The sequence below is a fragment of the Cervus elaphus genome, chromosome 12, assembly GCF_910594005.1.
Source record: "Cervus elaphus chromosome 12, mCerEla1.1, whole genome shotgun sequence".
Lineage (NCBI taxonomy): Eukaryota > Metazoa > Chordata > Mammalia > Artiodactyla > Cervidae > Cervus > Cervus elaphus.
Genome location: NC_057826.1, coordinates 31713142 through 31725721, shown reverse-complemented (window position 1 = coordinate 31725721; position 12580 = coordinate 31713142). Strand labels below are relative to the sequence as shown.

The 12580-nt window shown below is 40.2% G+C and overlaps 1 pseudogene; it reads left to right on the top strand.

Annotated features, from left to right (window-relative positions):
- Nucleotides 1-10805: 10805 nt before the first annotated feature.
- On the top strand, nucleotides 10806-11362 carry LOC122705428 (annotated as a pseudogene).
- The last annotated feature ends 1218 nt before the right edge of the window (nucleotides 11363-12580 follow it).

Genomic DNA, 12580 nt, shown 5'->3' with positions numbered 1-12580 from the left:
AACAAATTTATGGTTACCAAAGGAAAAGTGGGCTTCCCAGGTGGGGCTAATGGTAAAAAACCCACCTGCCGACGCAGGAGACAACAAGAGATGTGGGTTTGATCCCTGGATCAGGAAGATCCCTTGGAGAAGGGCATGGTAATCCATTACAATATTCTTGCCTGGAGAATCCCATGGACAGAGGAGCCTGGCAGGCTACAGTCCATGGGGTCACAAATAGTCACACTACTGAAACGACTTAGCACACACACACAGGCACAAGGGAAAAGGTAGGCAGGATAAATTAAAAGATGGGGATTAACATATACACACTATTATATATAAAATAGATGATCAACAAGGACTACTGTATAGCACAGGGAACTGTACTCAATAGGATGTAATAACCTATAATGGGAAAAGAATCTGAAAAAGAACAGATATACGAACATGTATAGCTAAATCAGTTTGTTGTACACCTGAAACTAACACAGCATTGTAAATCAACTATATTCCAACATAAAATAAAAAATTCTAGAAAGAAGACTTCAGCTTCAATACCAGAAACCTTTAGGGTAAAGTGCTTTCCGAAGCAATGAATTAAAAATTAGCCTCTTTTTTGATAGGTAAGAGGGAAGGTAAGTATTTAAATTCTAGTAATTATAAAGGTCAAATAAATCTGTAATTATTTTGAATCTTGACAGTATGCATTTTAAATTGTTAATCTGTTTGTTATGAAAGGCAGAGAACTTTAATAAAACCCAGGACTTTGACTTATAACCTTGAGATCATGAATGCTTGTTAGAATTAAAAACACACATTTGTCAGAATATTTTTTGTAGAAACTGTCACCCCTGATCTCGTGATTATTTGCCCACAACTCTGACCTCAAGAAGTGCAGATCCACTCCAAATTAGGAGCATAGCTAAAGGCATCATTCCCTTTAAAAATTATTTTATGAATAAAATAAAGTGACTCCAACATATTAAATTAAAATCATAATGCAGAGTTTTCATTGTCTTCAATGTTGAAGAGCTATTTCCAAACACAGACAACCTGACTCCAGAGCTAACACTCCTAACCGCTATACAATGGCACAGTGATATCTACCTCACTCTTTTTAACTGCTATATAAAATAGCACAGAATGAATATAACCACAGTTCATTTGACCATTCACCTGTTAGTCACTGAAGTGGTTTCTAACACTTTGCAATTCATAACAGCATGCCCATTCTTCTGCATGCCTCCTTGTGCTGCTATACAAGTATTTCTTTTTTTTTTTTTACAAGTATTTCTTGAGAGCAGTCATCCTCCAAGTGTGGTCCCCAGACCAGTGTAATTGCCATCAGCTGGAATTTATTAGAACTGCAGACTCAGGTCTGATCCCCATGTTTTCTAAACCAGAAACTCTGGGGCTGAAGCCTGGCAATCTGTGTTTTAATAAGCCCTCCAGGAGATTTTGATGTATGCTCAAAATTGGGAATCATCTCACTAGAGATACAGATAGCACAATGGTTGGGACACAGGAAACCCCTTATTTGAATCCAAAAATCAAACCACTCCAAAGAAGCAAAAGTAAAGATGAAATGTCAAAAACATTAGGATTTTAATCTGATTTTTCAGGAATCTCTTCCCAGACTTAGGACTCTATTAAACTTGTCTAAAAAAAAAAATCAAGACTAATTTCAGAACTCAAATAGGTTATCTAACAAAGCATGAAATTAAGAAAAGTAAATTGGAAATTAAAATTTATATTCAATGATAAAGAAATCTTGAAAGATCATTGTCTGAGAAGGTCATCTGACACATGAAGGGACCAACCCCAGAGAAATTAAACACCTTTTCCAAGTTCACTGGACTGGTTAGAAGCATAGTGATGGTGAGAGCTTTGGACCTTGGTCCTAGACAGGCACACCAGATGTTGCATCACCAAGTATTATGCTTTGATCAAAGACATTCCTCAAGGAAGATTTTATGACAAACTAAGGAAAGCTTACTTCAAGTATTATCCTGAAAATAATTTAGAAAAGAATAAAACCTGGGTGTTTATTCTAGAAGAATGATGCCAAAACCAAATGATTCCAATGTAAGGAAGATATTACATTACCCAAAATGTATACCAATAAAGTTAAACACAAGCCTCCTCAATGATTTTCTCATTGTCTTATAACTTTGACATTTTTAATCAAAATGAAATAATGTTTATTGATGTGATATTGTAACATGAAAGGAAAATTCTAAAATGTACCTACATCTCTAATATACTTTCTTTAAGTCGATGTGCTATTTCCTATATACATACATTTATTTTCATCAAATTGTGATAAAGGGAACACAAGTGTTCTGCACATTTTTAATCTTAAAATATTTGGTAAAAACTTAAAATATTCTTCCATATTTCAATGTTACTAAATAATATTCATACTTGATTTATAACTGTCCAATGGCCTATAAGATATGCCATAATTCACCTGGACATGTTTTTGTATCTGTGAATGGTTTCATATTTACTTTATATTGTAAGCAATGCTACAATGAAGTTCTTATATTTTTCTTTCTTCTTTTGAATTATTTCCTTTGGCTAGATTTCAAAGAGCAGACTGTGGAGTTTTGACCATGGATCTATTTATGGTTCTTGACCTGAAATACCAAACCCACTCCTCAATGATTCAGCAGAATTTTCACTGGAACCTTAAAAAAATTTCACACCAAGTACTCATTCCAGGGAGGTGTTGGGGTAGAGGGAGTGAATTAAATCGGGTTAATGTTATGGGTCTAATTTTAATGGGCTAATATTCATAATTTTCCTTATCTGAAGCCTGGTTTCTTTTAAACTAAAAGAAACTTTCAGACTAAAATTCCAAGTAATATTACAATTTTAGACTAGAAAAAAACAGACTCCAAAAAAGGAAAATTACAATTATTAAAACATTTAAATTAACCTCAAACAGTAACCTGGATTCACACTCTCAGTTATTTACATTTAACTGGAGTTCAATTCCAAGAATCCATCTCAGTACCTTGAGAAAATATAAAATGGATATACAATGCCTGACTTCAAGAGCTTATAAGCTAGTATGAAATTTAATTCATTAGTCTTGGAAAACCTTCGTTTCTCAATTTTTCCACCTGCTAACTGGGAGGAGACATATTTGCCTACTTGAAGAAGGAATGTAAATAGAAATGAGATGAGATTGGTGAATAAATACTCTTACTTAATTGCAGTGCAGCCTGATCACTTTTAAGAAGTTTTAGTCTAATTTCTCCAAAGAGAACATCCAGATGGCTGGTGGTATTGGATAAGAATCCATCTGCTAATGCAGGGGACACATGTTTAATCCCTGGTCCAGGAAGATTCCACATCCTGCAGAGCAACTGAGCCCATATCCCGCAACTACTGAGCCTGCATGCCACAACTAAAGAAGCCCACTCACCCTGGAGACCGTGCTCTGCAACCAAAGAAGCCACAACAATGAGAAGCCTAAATGCCACAACTACAAAGCCTGCCTGCTCTAGGGCCCACAAGCCACAACTAATGAGCCCCTGTTCTGCAACTACTGAAGCCCACATGTCCTAGAGCCAGCAAGTCACAACTACTAAGCCTGCATGCTGCAGCTACTGAAGATCACATGCCTAGAGGCTGTGCTCCACAACCAGAGAAGTCACCACAACGAGAAGCCCATGCACCACAAGTAGGGAGTAACCCCACTCTATGCAACTAGAAAAAGCCCATGTGCAGCAGCAAAGGCCCAGCACAGACAAAAATAAATAAAATACAGCAGTGTGTACAAATCAAAAATAAATACATAAATAAATAAAACCTTTCAAAAAAGAAAACATCAGATGGCCAACAGGCACAGGAAAAGATGCTCAACATTGCTAATTATCAGAGAAATGCAAATCAAAGCTACAAAGAGGTAGAATGACCATCATCAAAGAGTCTACCAATAACAAACTCTGAAGAGGGCATGTAGAAAAGAGAACCTCTTATACTGTTGTTAAGAATGTAAATTGGTGCAGCCACTGTGGAGAATAGTATGGAAGTTCCCTAAAAAACTAAAAACAGAGTTACCATATGATCTAGCAATCCCACTCCTTGGCACCTGTTTTGGAGAAAACACTAATTCGAAAAGACACATGCTCCTCAATGTTCATAGCAGCACTACTTACAACAGCCAAGACATGAAAGAAACCTAAATGTTCATCAACAAATGAATGGATAAAAACTATGTGGTGTGTGTGTGTATATATATACACACACATACATATACACAATGGAATACTACTCAGCCATAAAGGAAGAATGAAATAACAGCATTTGCAGCAACAGAGACGACCTAGAGATTATCATACTAAGTGAAGTAAGTCAGACAGAAAAAGACAAATATCATATGATATCACTTACATGTTCAGTTCAGTTCAGTCAGTTGTGTCTGACTCTTAGCGACCGATGGCCTGCAGCACGCCAGGCCTACCTGCCCATCACCAACTCCAGGAGTTTACTCAAACTCATGTTCATTGAGTCGGTGATGCCATCCAACCATCTCATCCTCTGTCATCCCCTTCTCCTCCTGCCTTCAATCTTTTCCAGCATCAGGGTCTTTTCAAATGAGTCAGTTCTTCCCATCAGGTGGCCAAAGTATTGGAGTTTCAGCTTCAGCATCAGTCCTTCCAGTGAATATTCAGAACTGATGTCCTTTAGGATGGACTGGTTGGATCTCCTTGCAGTCCAAGGGACTCTCAAGAGTCTTCTCCAACAACACAGTTCAAAAGCATCAATTCTTTGGCACTCAGCTTTCTTTATAGCCCAAATCTCACAGCCATACATGACTACTGGAAAAAACATAGCTTGGACTAGACAGACCTTTGTTGGCAAGGTAATGTCTCTCTGCTTTTTAATATGCTGTCTAGGTTGGTCATAACTTTTCTTATAGAAGAAGCAAGCACTGCAGTCACCATCTTTGCCATCTTTCCCCATATTTGCCATGAAGTGATGGGACCAGATGCCATGATCTTAGTTTTCTGAATGCTGAGCTTTAAGCCAACTTTTTCGCTCTCCTCTCTCACTTTCATCAAGAGGCTCTTTAGTTCCTCTTCACTTTCTGCCATAAGGGTGGTGTCATCTGCATGTCTGAGGTTATTGATATTTATCCCTGCAATCTTGATTCCAGTTGGTGCTTCATTCAGTCCAGCATTTCTCATGAGGTACTCTGCATATCAGTTAAATAAGCAGGGTGACAATATACAGCCTTGATGTACTCCTTTCCCAATTTGGAACCAGGCTGTTGTTCCATGTCCAGTTCTAACTGTTGCTTCCTGATCTGCATACAGATTTCTCAAGAGGCAGGTCAGGTGGTCTGGTATTCCCATCTATTTCAGAATTTTCCACAGTTTGTTGTGATCCACACAGTCAAAGGCTTTGGCATAATCAATAAAGCAGAAATAGATGTTTTTCTGGAACTCTCTTGCCTTTTCAATGATCCAACAGATGTTGGTAATTTGATCCCTGGTTCCTCTGCCTTTTCTAAACCCAGCTTGAACACCTGGAAGTTCACAGTTCACGTATTGTTGAAGCCTGGCTGGGAGAATTTTGAGCATTACTCTGCTAGCCGTGCGAGATGAGTGCAGTTATGCAGTAGTTTGAGCATTCTTTGATATTGCCTTTCTTTGGGATTGGAATGAAAACTGATCTTTTCCAGTCCTGTGGCCACTGCTGAGTTTTCCAAATTTGCTGACATATTGAGTGCAGCACTTTCACAGCATCATCTTTTAGGATTTGAAATATCTCAACTGGAATTCCATCACCTCCACTAACTTTGTTCGTAGTGATGCTTCCTAAGGCCCACTTGACTTCACATTCCAGGATGTCTGGCTCTAGGTGAATGATCACAGCATCGTGATTATCTGGGTTGTGAAGATCTGTTTTGTACAGTTCTTCTGTGTATTCTTGCCGCCTCTTCTTAATATCTTCTGCTTCTGTTAGATCCATACCATTGCTTCTTTTCATGAAATGTTCCCTTGGTATCTCTAGTTTTCTTGAAGAGATCTCTAGTGTTTCCCATTCCCATTGTTTTCCTCGATTTCTTTGCGTTGATCACTGAGGACGGCTTTCTCATCTCTCCTTTCTATTCTTTGGAACTCTGCATTCCGATGGGTATATCTTTCCTTTTCTCCTTTGCCTTTTGTTTCTCTTCTTTTCTCAGCTATTTGTAAGGCCTCCTCAGGAAACCACTTTGCCTTTGCCTTTTTGCATTTCTTTTTTTTTTTTTTTTTGGAGATGGTCTTGATCACTGCCTCCTTTACAATGTCACAAACCTCCATCCATAGCTCTTCAGGCACTCTATCAGATCTAATCCCTTGAATCTGTTTCTTACTTCCACTATATAATCATAAGGGATTTGATTTAGGTCATACCTGAATGGTCTAGTGGTTTTCCCTACTTTCTTCAACTTAAGTCTGAATTTGGCAATAAGGAGTTCATGATCTGAGCCACAGCCAGTTCCCAGTCTTGTTTTTGCTGACTGTATAGAGCTTCTCCATCTTTGGCTGCAAAGCATATAATCAGTCTGATTTCAGTATTGACCATCTGGTGATGTCCATTTGTAGAGTCTTCTCTTGTGTTGTTGGAAGAGGGTGTTTGCTAGGACCAGTGCATTCTCTTGGCAAAACTCTACTAGCCTTTCCCCTGCTTTATTCTGTACTCCAAGGCCAAATTTGCCTGTTACTCCAGGTGTTTTTTTACTTCCTCCTCTTGCATCCCAGTCCCCTATAATAAAAGGACATCTTTTTGGGGTGTTAGTTCTAGAAAGTCTTGTAGGTCTTCATAGAACCGTTCAACTTCAGCTTCTTCAGTGTTACTGGTCGGGGACTTGGATCACCGTGATATTGAATGGTTTGCCTTAGAACCAGAGATCATTCTGTCATTTTTGAGATTGCATTCACTTAGATATAGAATCTAAAATAGGATACAGATGAACTTATATACAAAACAGAAACAGGCTCACAGACATATAAAACAAAGTTATGGTTATGGTTATCAAAGTGGAAATAGAGGAGGGATAAATTAGGAGTTTTGGATTAACAGATACACACTACTATATATAAAATAGGTAAACAGTAAGGAACTACTGTATAGCACAGGGAACTATATTCAAACTATATTCACTGTAATACCTATAATGGAAAAGAATGTTATACATATACATACATACACATATATATTCATATATATATATATGAATCACTTTGCTCTACACCAGAAACTAACACAACACTGTAAATCAACTATACCTCAACCAAAAAAAAAGAAAAAAAGAGAGAGGAAGAAGAAAATGTTCAAGTTTAACTGGAAGCCATGGAATTGCCATCAGTGACAGGATGGTTGTCAGCTTCTGGGGTCAGGTCATTTCTTTTTAAAATAGCTACAAGTTGGTTTATATTATCTGCAATCCAAAGAATCCTAAATTAGAGGAGGCCTAAATGTAGAAGTCTCTCATTAGGGATCATGAGCGTGTTCTGGCAGTTCTCACAGGCTGCAAGGCCAGGAAATGGTCCAGCTGGCTGTCAAAAGCTGGGACTCCAAATAGCCAACAGGTGATACAAATTGAAATGCTAACCTAGACCAAGTTGAGGCCTCCCTCAGAAAGAAACTTCCAGAATCAGTGAGGGTTTAGGTTCAGGCTAACAGTCATGTACTCTGAATGAATTTATCTGCAGAGTGAAGTTCATCATTTATTTTTCAACAAATATATTTTATGTACTTTCTGTGAATCAGACCCTGGGTTAGGTGCTGGTAATAAAATGGTGAACAAGAGCCTGTTTGTGGAGCCTACATTCTAGTGATAGAAACAAATTGAAAAATAAGTAAGGAAATAAAGGAAGTGAAATTGTGGTTAAGTGCTAAGAAAAAAACAAACAAGGCTTGGATAGAATCTGTTCTGAGAGAATCTGTTTTAGCTATGATGGTTAGGGAAGCCCTGGCTGAGAACCTGGAAGTTAAACTGAGAACATAAAGTTAAGAAGGAATAATGCTATGAAGGGCAGCAAGGAACACTTCAGGCAAAGGGAACAGCATAAGGTGGAAAAGAGCTTGAAGGGCTCCAGAAACGGGCTTTAGGCCCCAGCTCGATCACAGTGAAAGAGGGAGTTCGTGGCATCAGATGTAGTGATACAAGCAGAAGCCAGATCATGTAGCAGTTTGTAGATCATGGAAGGAATTTTTATTTTATTTTTAATATAAAGAAAAGATATTGAGGGTGTTTGTTTAATTGCTGCTCCTGCTGGTGGTTTAGTTGCTAAGTTGTATCTAACTCTTGCAACCCCATGGGCTATAACCCACCAGGTTCCTCTGTCCATGGGATTTTCCTGGCAAGAATATTGGAATGGGTTGCCACATCCTTCTCCAGAGGATCTTCCACATCCAGAGATTGAACCTGCATCTCCTGCATAGTAGGCAGATTCTTTACTGACTTGAGCTGAAGCTTTAAATTGTGGCAACGAAAGAGACAATCATCTCAAAGTATTGTACCTTCTTATTTTATAGAAAAGGAGGTCCTTTGCTGACCTAATACAGAGCCAAACAGTATAGCACGGAGTACTCCGCTCAGTGTTATGTGGCAGCCTGGATGGGAGGGGAGTTTGAGGGGAGGATGGATACATGTATTTGTATGGCTGAGTCCCTTTGCTGTCTACCTGGAACTATCACAACATTATTAATCAGCTATACTCCAATATACAATAAATAGGTTTTAAAAATAGCAGATCCAGGACCCAATCATAATGTCATGCCCTTCAGCCTGCTGCTGCTGCTGCTGTCGCTTCAGTCGTGTCCGACTCTGTGCAACCCCATAGATGGCAGCCCAACCAGGCTCCACTGTCCCTGGGATTCTCCAGGCAAGAACACTGGAGTGGGCTGCCATTTCCTTCTCCAATGCATGAAAGTGAACAGTGAGCCCTTCAGCCTAGTGGTCTCATTTCCTTCCCTTCTCCCAGAGCAGCCAAAGCACCCTCAGGGCTCTAGTCAGGAGACTCAGAGCAGGGTGTCTCATTCATGGTCTGTATCTTCCCCTCCATCCTCATATACCTCTGAATGTTCTGGTCATGGGGAAGCCTAATTGTTCCCTGCCCACCACCAGAGACAAAATCAGGTCACTCAGTCTTAGAAATGGACATGGGATGCAATGATGATGGTGATGACCAGCTTTAGTTCCTTTATCTTAAGGTTTTGCACATACCAGCTCATTTAATCATCACAGCCACACTTTCAGATGGACATGATTATTGCACTTATTCCCATATCTGTAAAATGAGGCACAAATAAACTAAATGGGCTGTTCCCTAAGCGTCCCTCAGGTTGTTCAGCCCCCACATCCAGCCCTGAGCTGGGGAGAGTTCAGGTTCCTTGTTGCTCCCACAGCATCTGTTCTGTTTTTCTCACATTACCTGTTGTATAGTGGTGATGTTTTCCTTTTTAGCTACAAGCCAGGAAGTTTCCTGTGGGTGGTTATATGAGAATAATTAGTCTTTATGTAAGCACTGCCTTGCAGGATATGAAAGACATAACTCTCAGGCAGCCAGAGAACCCAGGAGGATGCTTGTAATCACTAGGCTTCATTCTCTCCAGGAATAATTATGGATTTCAACCACAAATCACTGCTTCAATAGGGTTTACACACCTTAGCTTCTTCCCAAAATTTTAAGAGCAATTTTCTAGCAAAAGATTATGGATAAAAGGGCAGACATCCTATGGTTCTTTTTTCCTGCTGGAGGTTTCTCATCAGCAGTGGAAAACAGATGTCATTTCCTGGGGAATCAGTGTCATGGTCTAGCCAGAGCCCTCAGAGTCATAGGACATGGGGGCTGGAAGGGACCTTACAGAGTATGAATTCAGTCTCTTTTGATTATGTATAATGGGAGTCAACTTCAAATTGCCAAAAGCGGAAAAGGAGATTGGGGTATTAACATAGTTACAAATGTAACAGCGAATCTTCACCATATGTGCATACAAACTTCTCCAACACCCACTCTTCCTCCCCACACCCTCTCTCTCCTCTCACCATCCCCCACTACCACCTCTGCCATTCTTCAAGACTAGAGAGTGTTCTGGTTGCCGACTCGCAAAAGTTAGTGGAGTAAAATGTCAATCATCTTATTATATTTCATGATTCCATGGATTGAGAGTTCAGGCAGGACTGAGATGAATAATTCTTCCTTTCCCCATGGTTTCAGTGAAGCTCACTAGGTGGCAGCCAACCAGCAGGTGAGCTTGTGTAAGGGCCAGAGACAGCCCCATTCACGGGTCTGGTGCCTTGCTTGGACTGTCAGCTGAGCACCTACCCACGGCCTCTCCTGTATGGCAACTTTCTTCTTCAGTTGCTAAGTCAAGTCCGATTCTTTGCAACCCCATGAACTGCAGCACGCCAGTCTTCCCTGTCTTTCACCGTCTCCCAAAGTTCGCTCATACTCATGTCCATTGAGTCAGTGATGCCATCCAAACCATCTCTTCCTCTGTCACCCCCTTCTCCTCCTGCCCTCAATCTTTCCCAGCATCAGAGTCTTTTCCAATGAGTTGGCTCTTCACATCAAGTGGCCAAAGTACTGAAGCTTCAGCATCAGTCCTTGGGGTAGTCAAATTTCTTACATGGCAGCTCAGGGTTCCCCAGAAACACAGGTAAAAGCTCTAAGGCTTCTTCTGATTCAGTCTCAGAAGTCTCAGAACAACATTTCTACCACATTGTATACTGAAACAAGTCACTGAAGCCAGTTCAAATTTAAGGAAAAGCAAATTATTCTTTTCCGGTAAGCGGCCTGAGCTGATCCCTAAAAATGGTGCGCTATTCACTTGACCCAGAAAACCCCACAAAATTATGCAAATCAAGAGGTTCAAATCTTCGTGTTCACTTTAAGAACACTCGTGAAACTGCCCAGGCCATAAAGGGTATGCATATCCGAAAAGCCACCAAGTATCTGAAGGATGTCACTTTAAAGAAGCAATGTGTACCATTCCGTCATTACAACGGTGGAGTTGGTAGGTGTGCACAGGCCAAACAGTGGGACTGGATACAGGGTCGGTGGCCCAAAAAGAGTGCTAAATTTTTACTACACATGCTCAAAAATGCAGAGAGTAATGCTGAACTTAAGGGCTTAGATGTAGATTCTCTGGTCATTGAGCACACATCCAAATGAACAAAGCCCCCAAGATGCGGCGAAGGACTTACAGAGCTCACGGTAGGATCAACCCCTACATGAGCTCTCCCTGCCACATTGAGATGATCCTTACTGAAAAAGAACAGATTGTTCCTAAACCAGAAGAGGAGCTTGCACAGAAGGAAAAGATATCCCAGAAGAAACTGAAGAAACAAAAACTTATGGCCTGGGAATAAATGCTGCAGAAAATAAATGAAAATAAAAGTGAAAAAAAAAAAGGCAAATTATTAATAGACTCCACCTCTCAATAGGGTTGTTAAATAATTTGTGGCCCTTTTTAATCTCCCACAGACAGGTTGCTAGACAAGCAATACTTAAATACTGACTGCTTGCTTAGATTCAAGAGGAAAGATGAATGAGAAATGGAAACAAACATCTGATCAAATGGTTTAGGGGAGTCAAAGGATATGAATGATGTGTCTTCTCCTCTAGGGGGCTCAGGTGGGACACCTGGTCCCCTGCTCATTTCACCAGTGATCAGTAGCTCCAAGAAATGATGAAGAAAGGGTTATATGTAAAGGAAAGGTAAGAATAGTATACCTACTTTCTTAGAGTTGTGAAGACCAAATAGATTTTATATGTGCAACGTACTTAGCACAGTACCTGACACATAGTAGACTCCCTTTGAAAATGCTTCATCATCATCATGCTTGATGGGCCTTATTTTGATGCTTAACCTTGGCCATGCATGTATGCTCAGTCGCTTCAGTTGTATATGACTTTTTGCAACCCCATGGACTGTAGCCTGCCAGGCTCATCTGTCCATGAAATTTTCTAGGCAGGAATACTGAAATGGGTTGCCTTTTTCTCTTCCAGGGGATCTTCCCAAGCCAGGGATTGAACCCACGTCTCCTGCATTGGCAGACAGATTCTTTACCACTGAGACTCCTGGGAACCCCTACCTTAGCTAGACATCAAAATTTAACTCCCCAGAAGCTGCTTTTGCAGGATTATAATGGAAAGCAAAGGAGGTGAATGAAAAATGGCTTATAGCACTGTGACTCCGTTTGCACGCAAATTAGCAATGGTCATTCAGTCAGGATTCTCAAAGTAAATACTTTATTTTAATGTGTTATCTAATAAAAAACAACAATACCATTATGAAGCTCTTAGATCCTGTCCCCACATGAATCACAGAAATGACCATATTGCAGAAAATATTGGTGATGGAGGTGACCATCTTGTGACACTGACCCCTTCTCTTGCAACTCCCTGAGTCCGGGCTTTCCCTTTATCAGCCGTCAACTGCTAGGGCTGGACTGGTGTCAAACCTTATCTATCTCCTTTGTTGAGATGAAGTTTCTGTTTCGAAGAAAGTGAATTTACTGGGCTCCATCTTTAGGTTTTCAAGGCTTCACAAACTCCCAGGTGCCTTGGCATCAATCTTCCCTTCT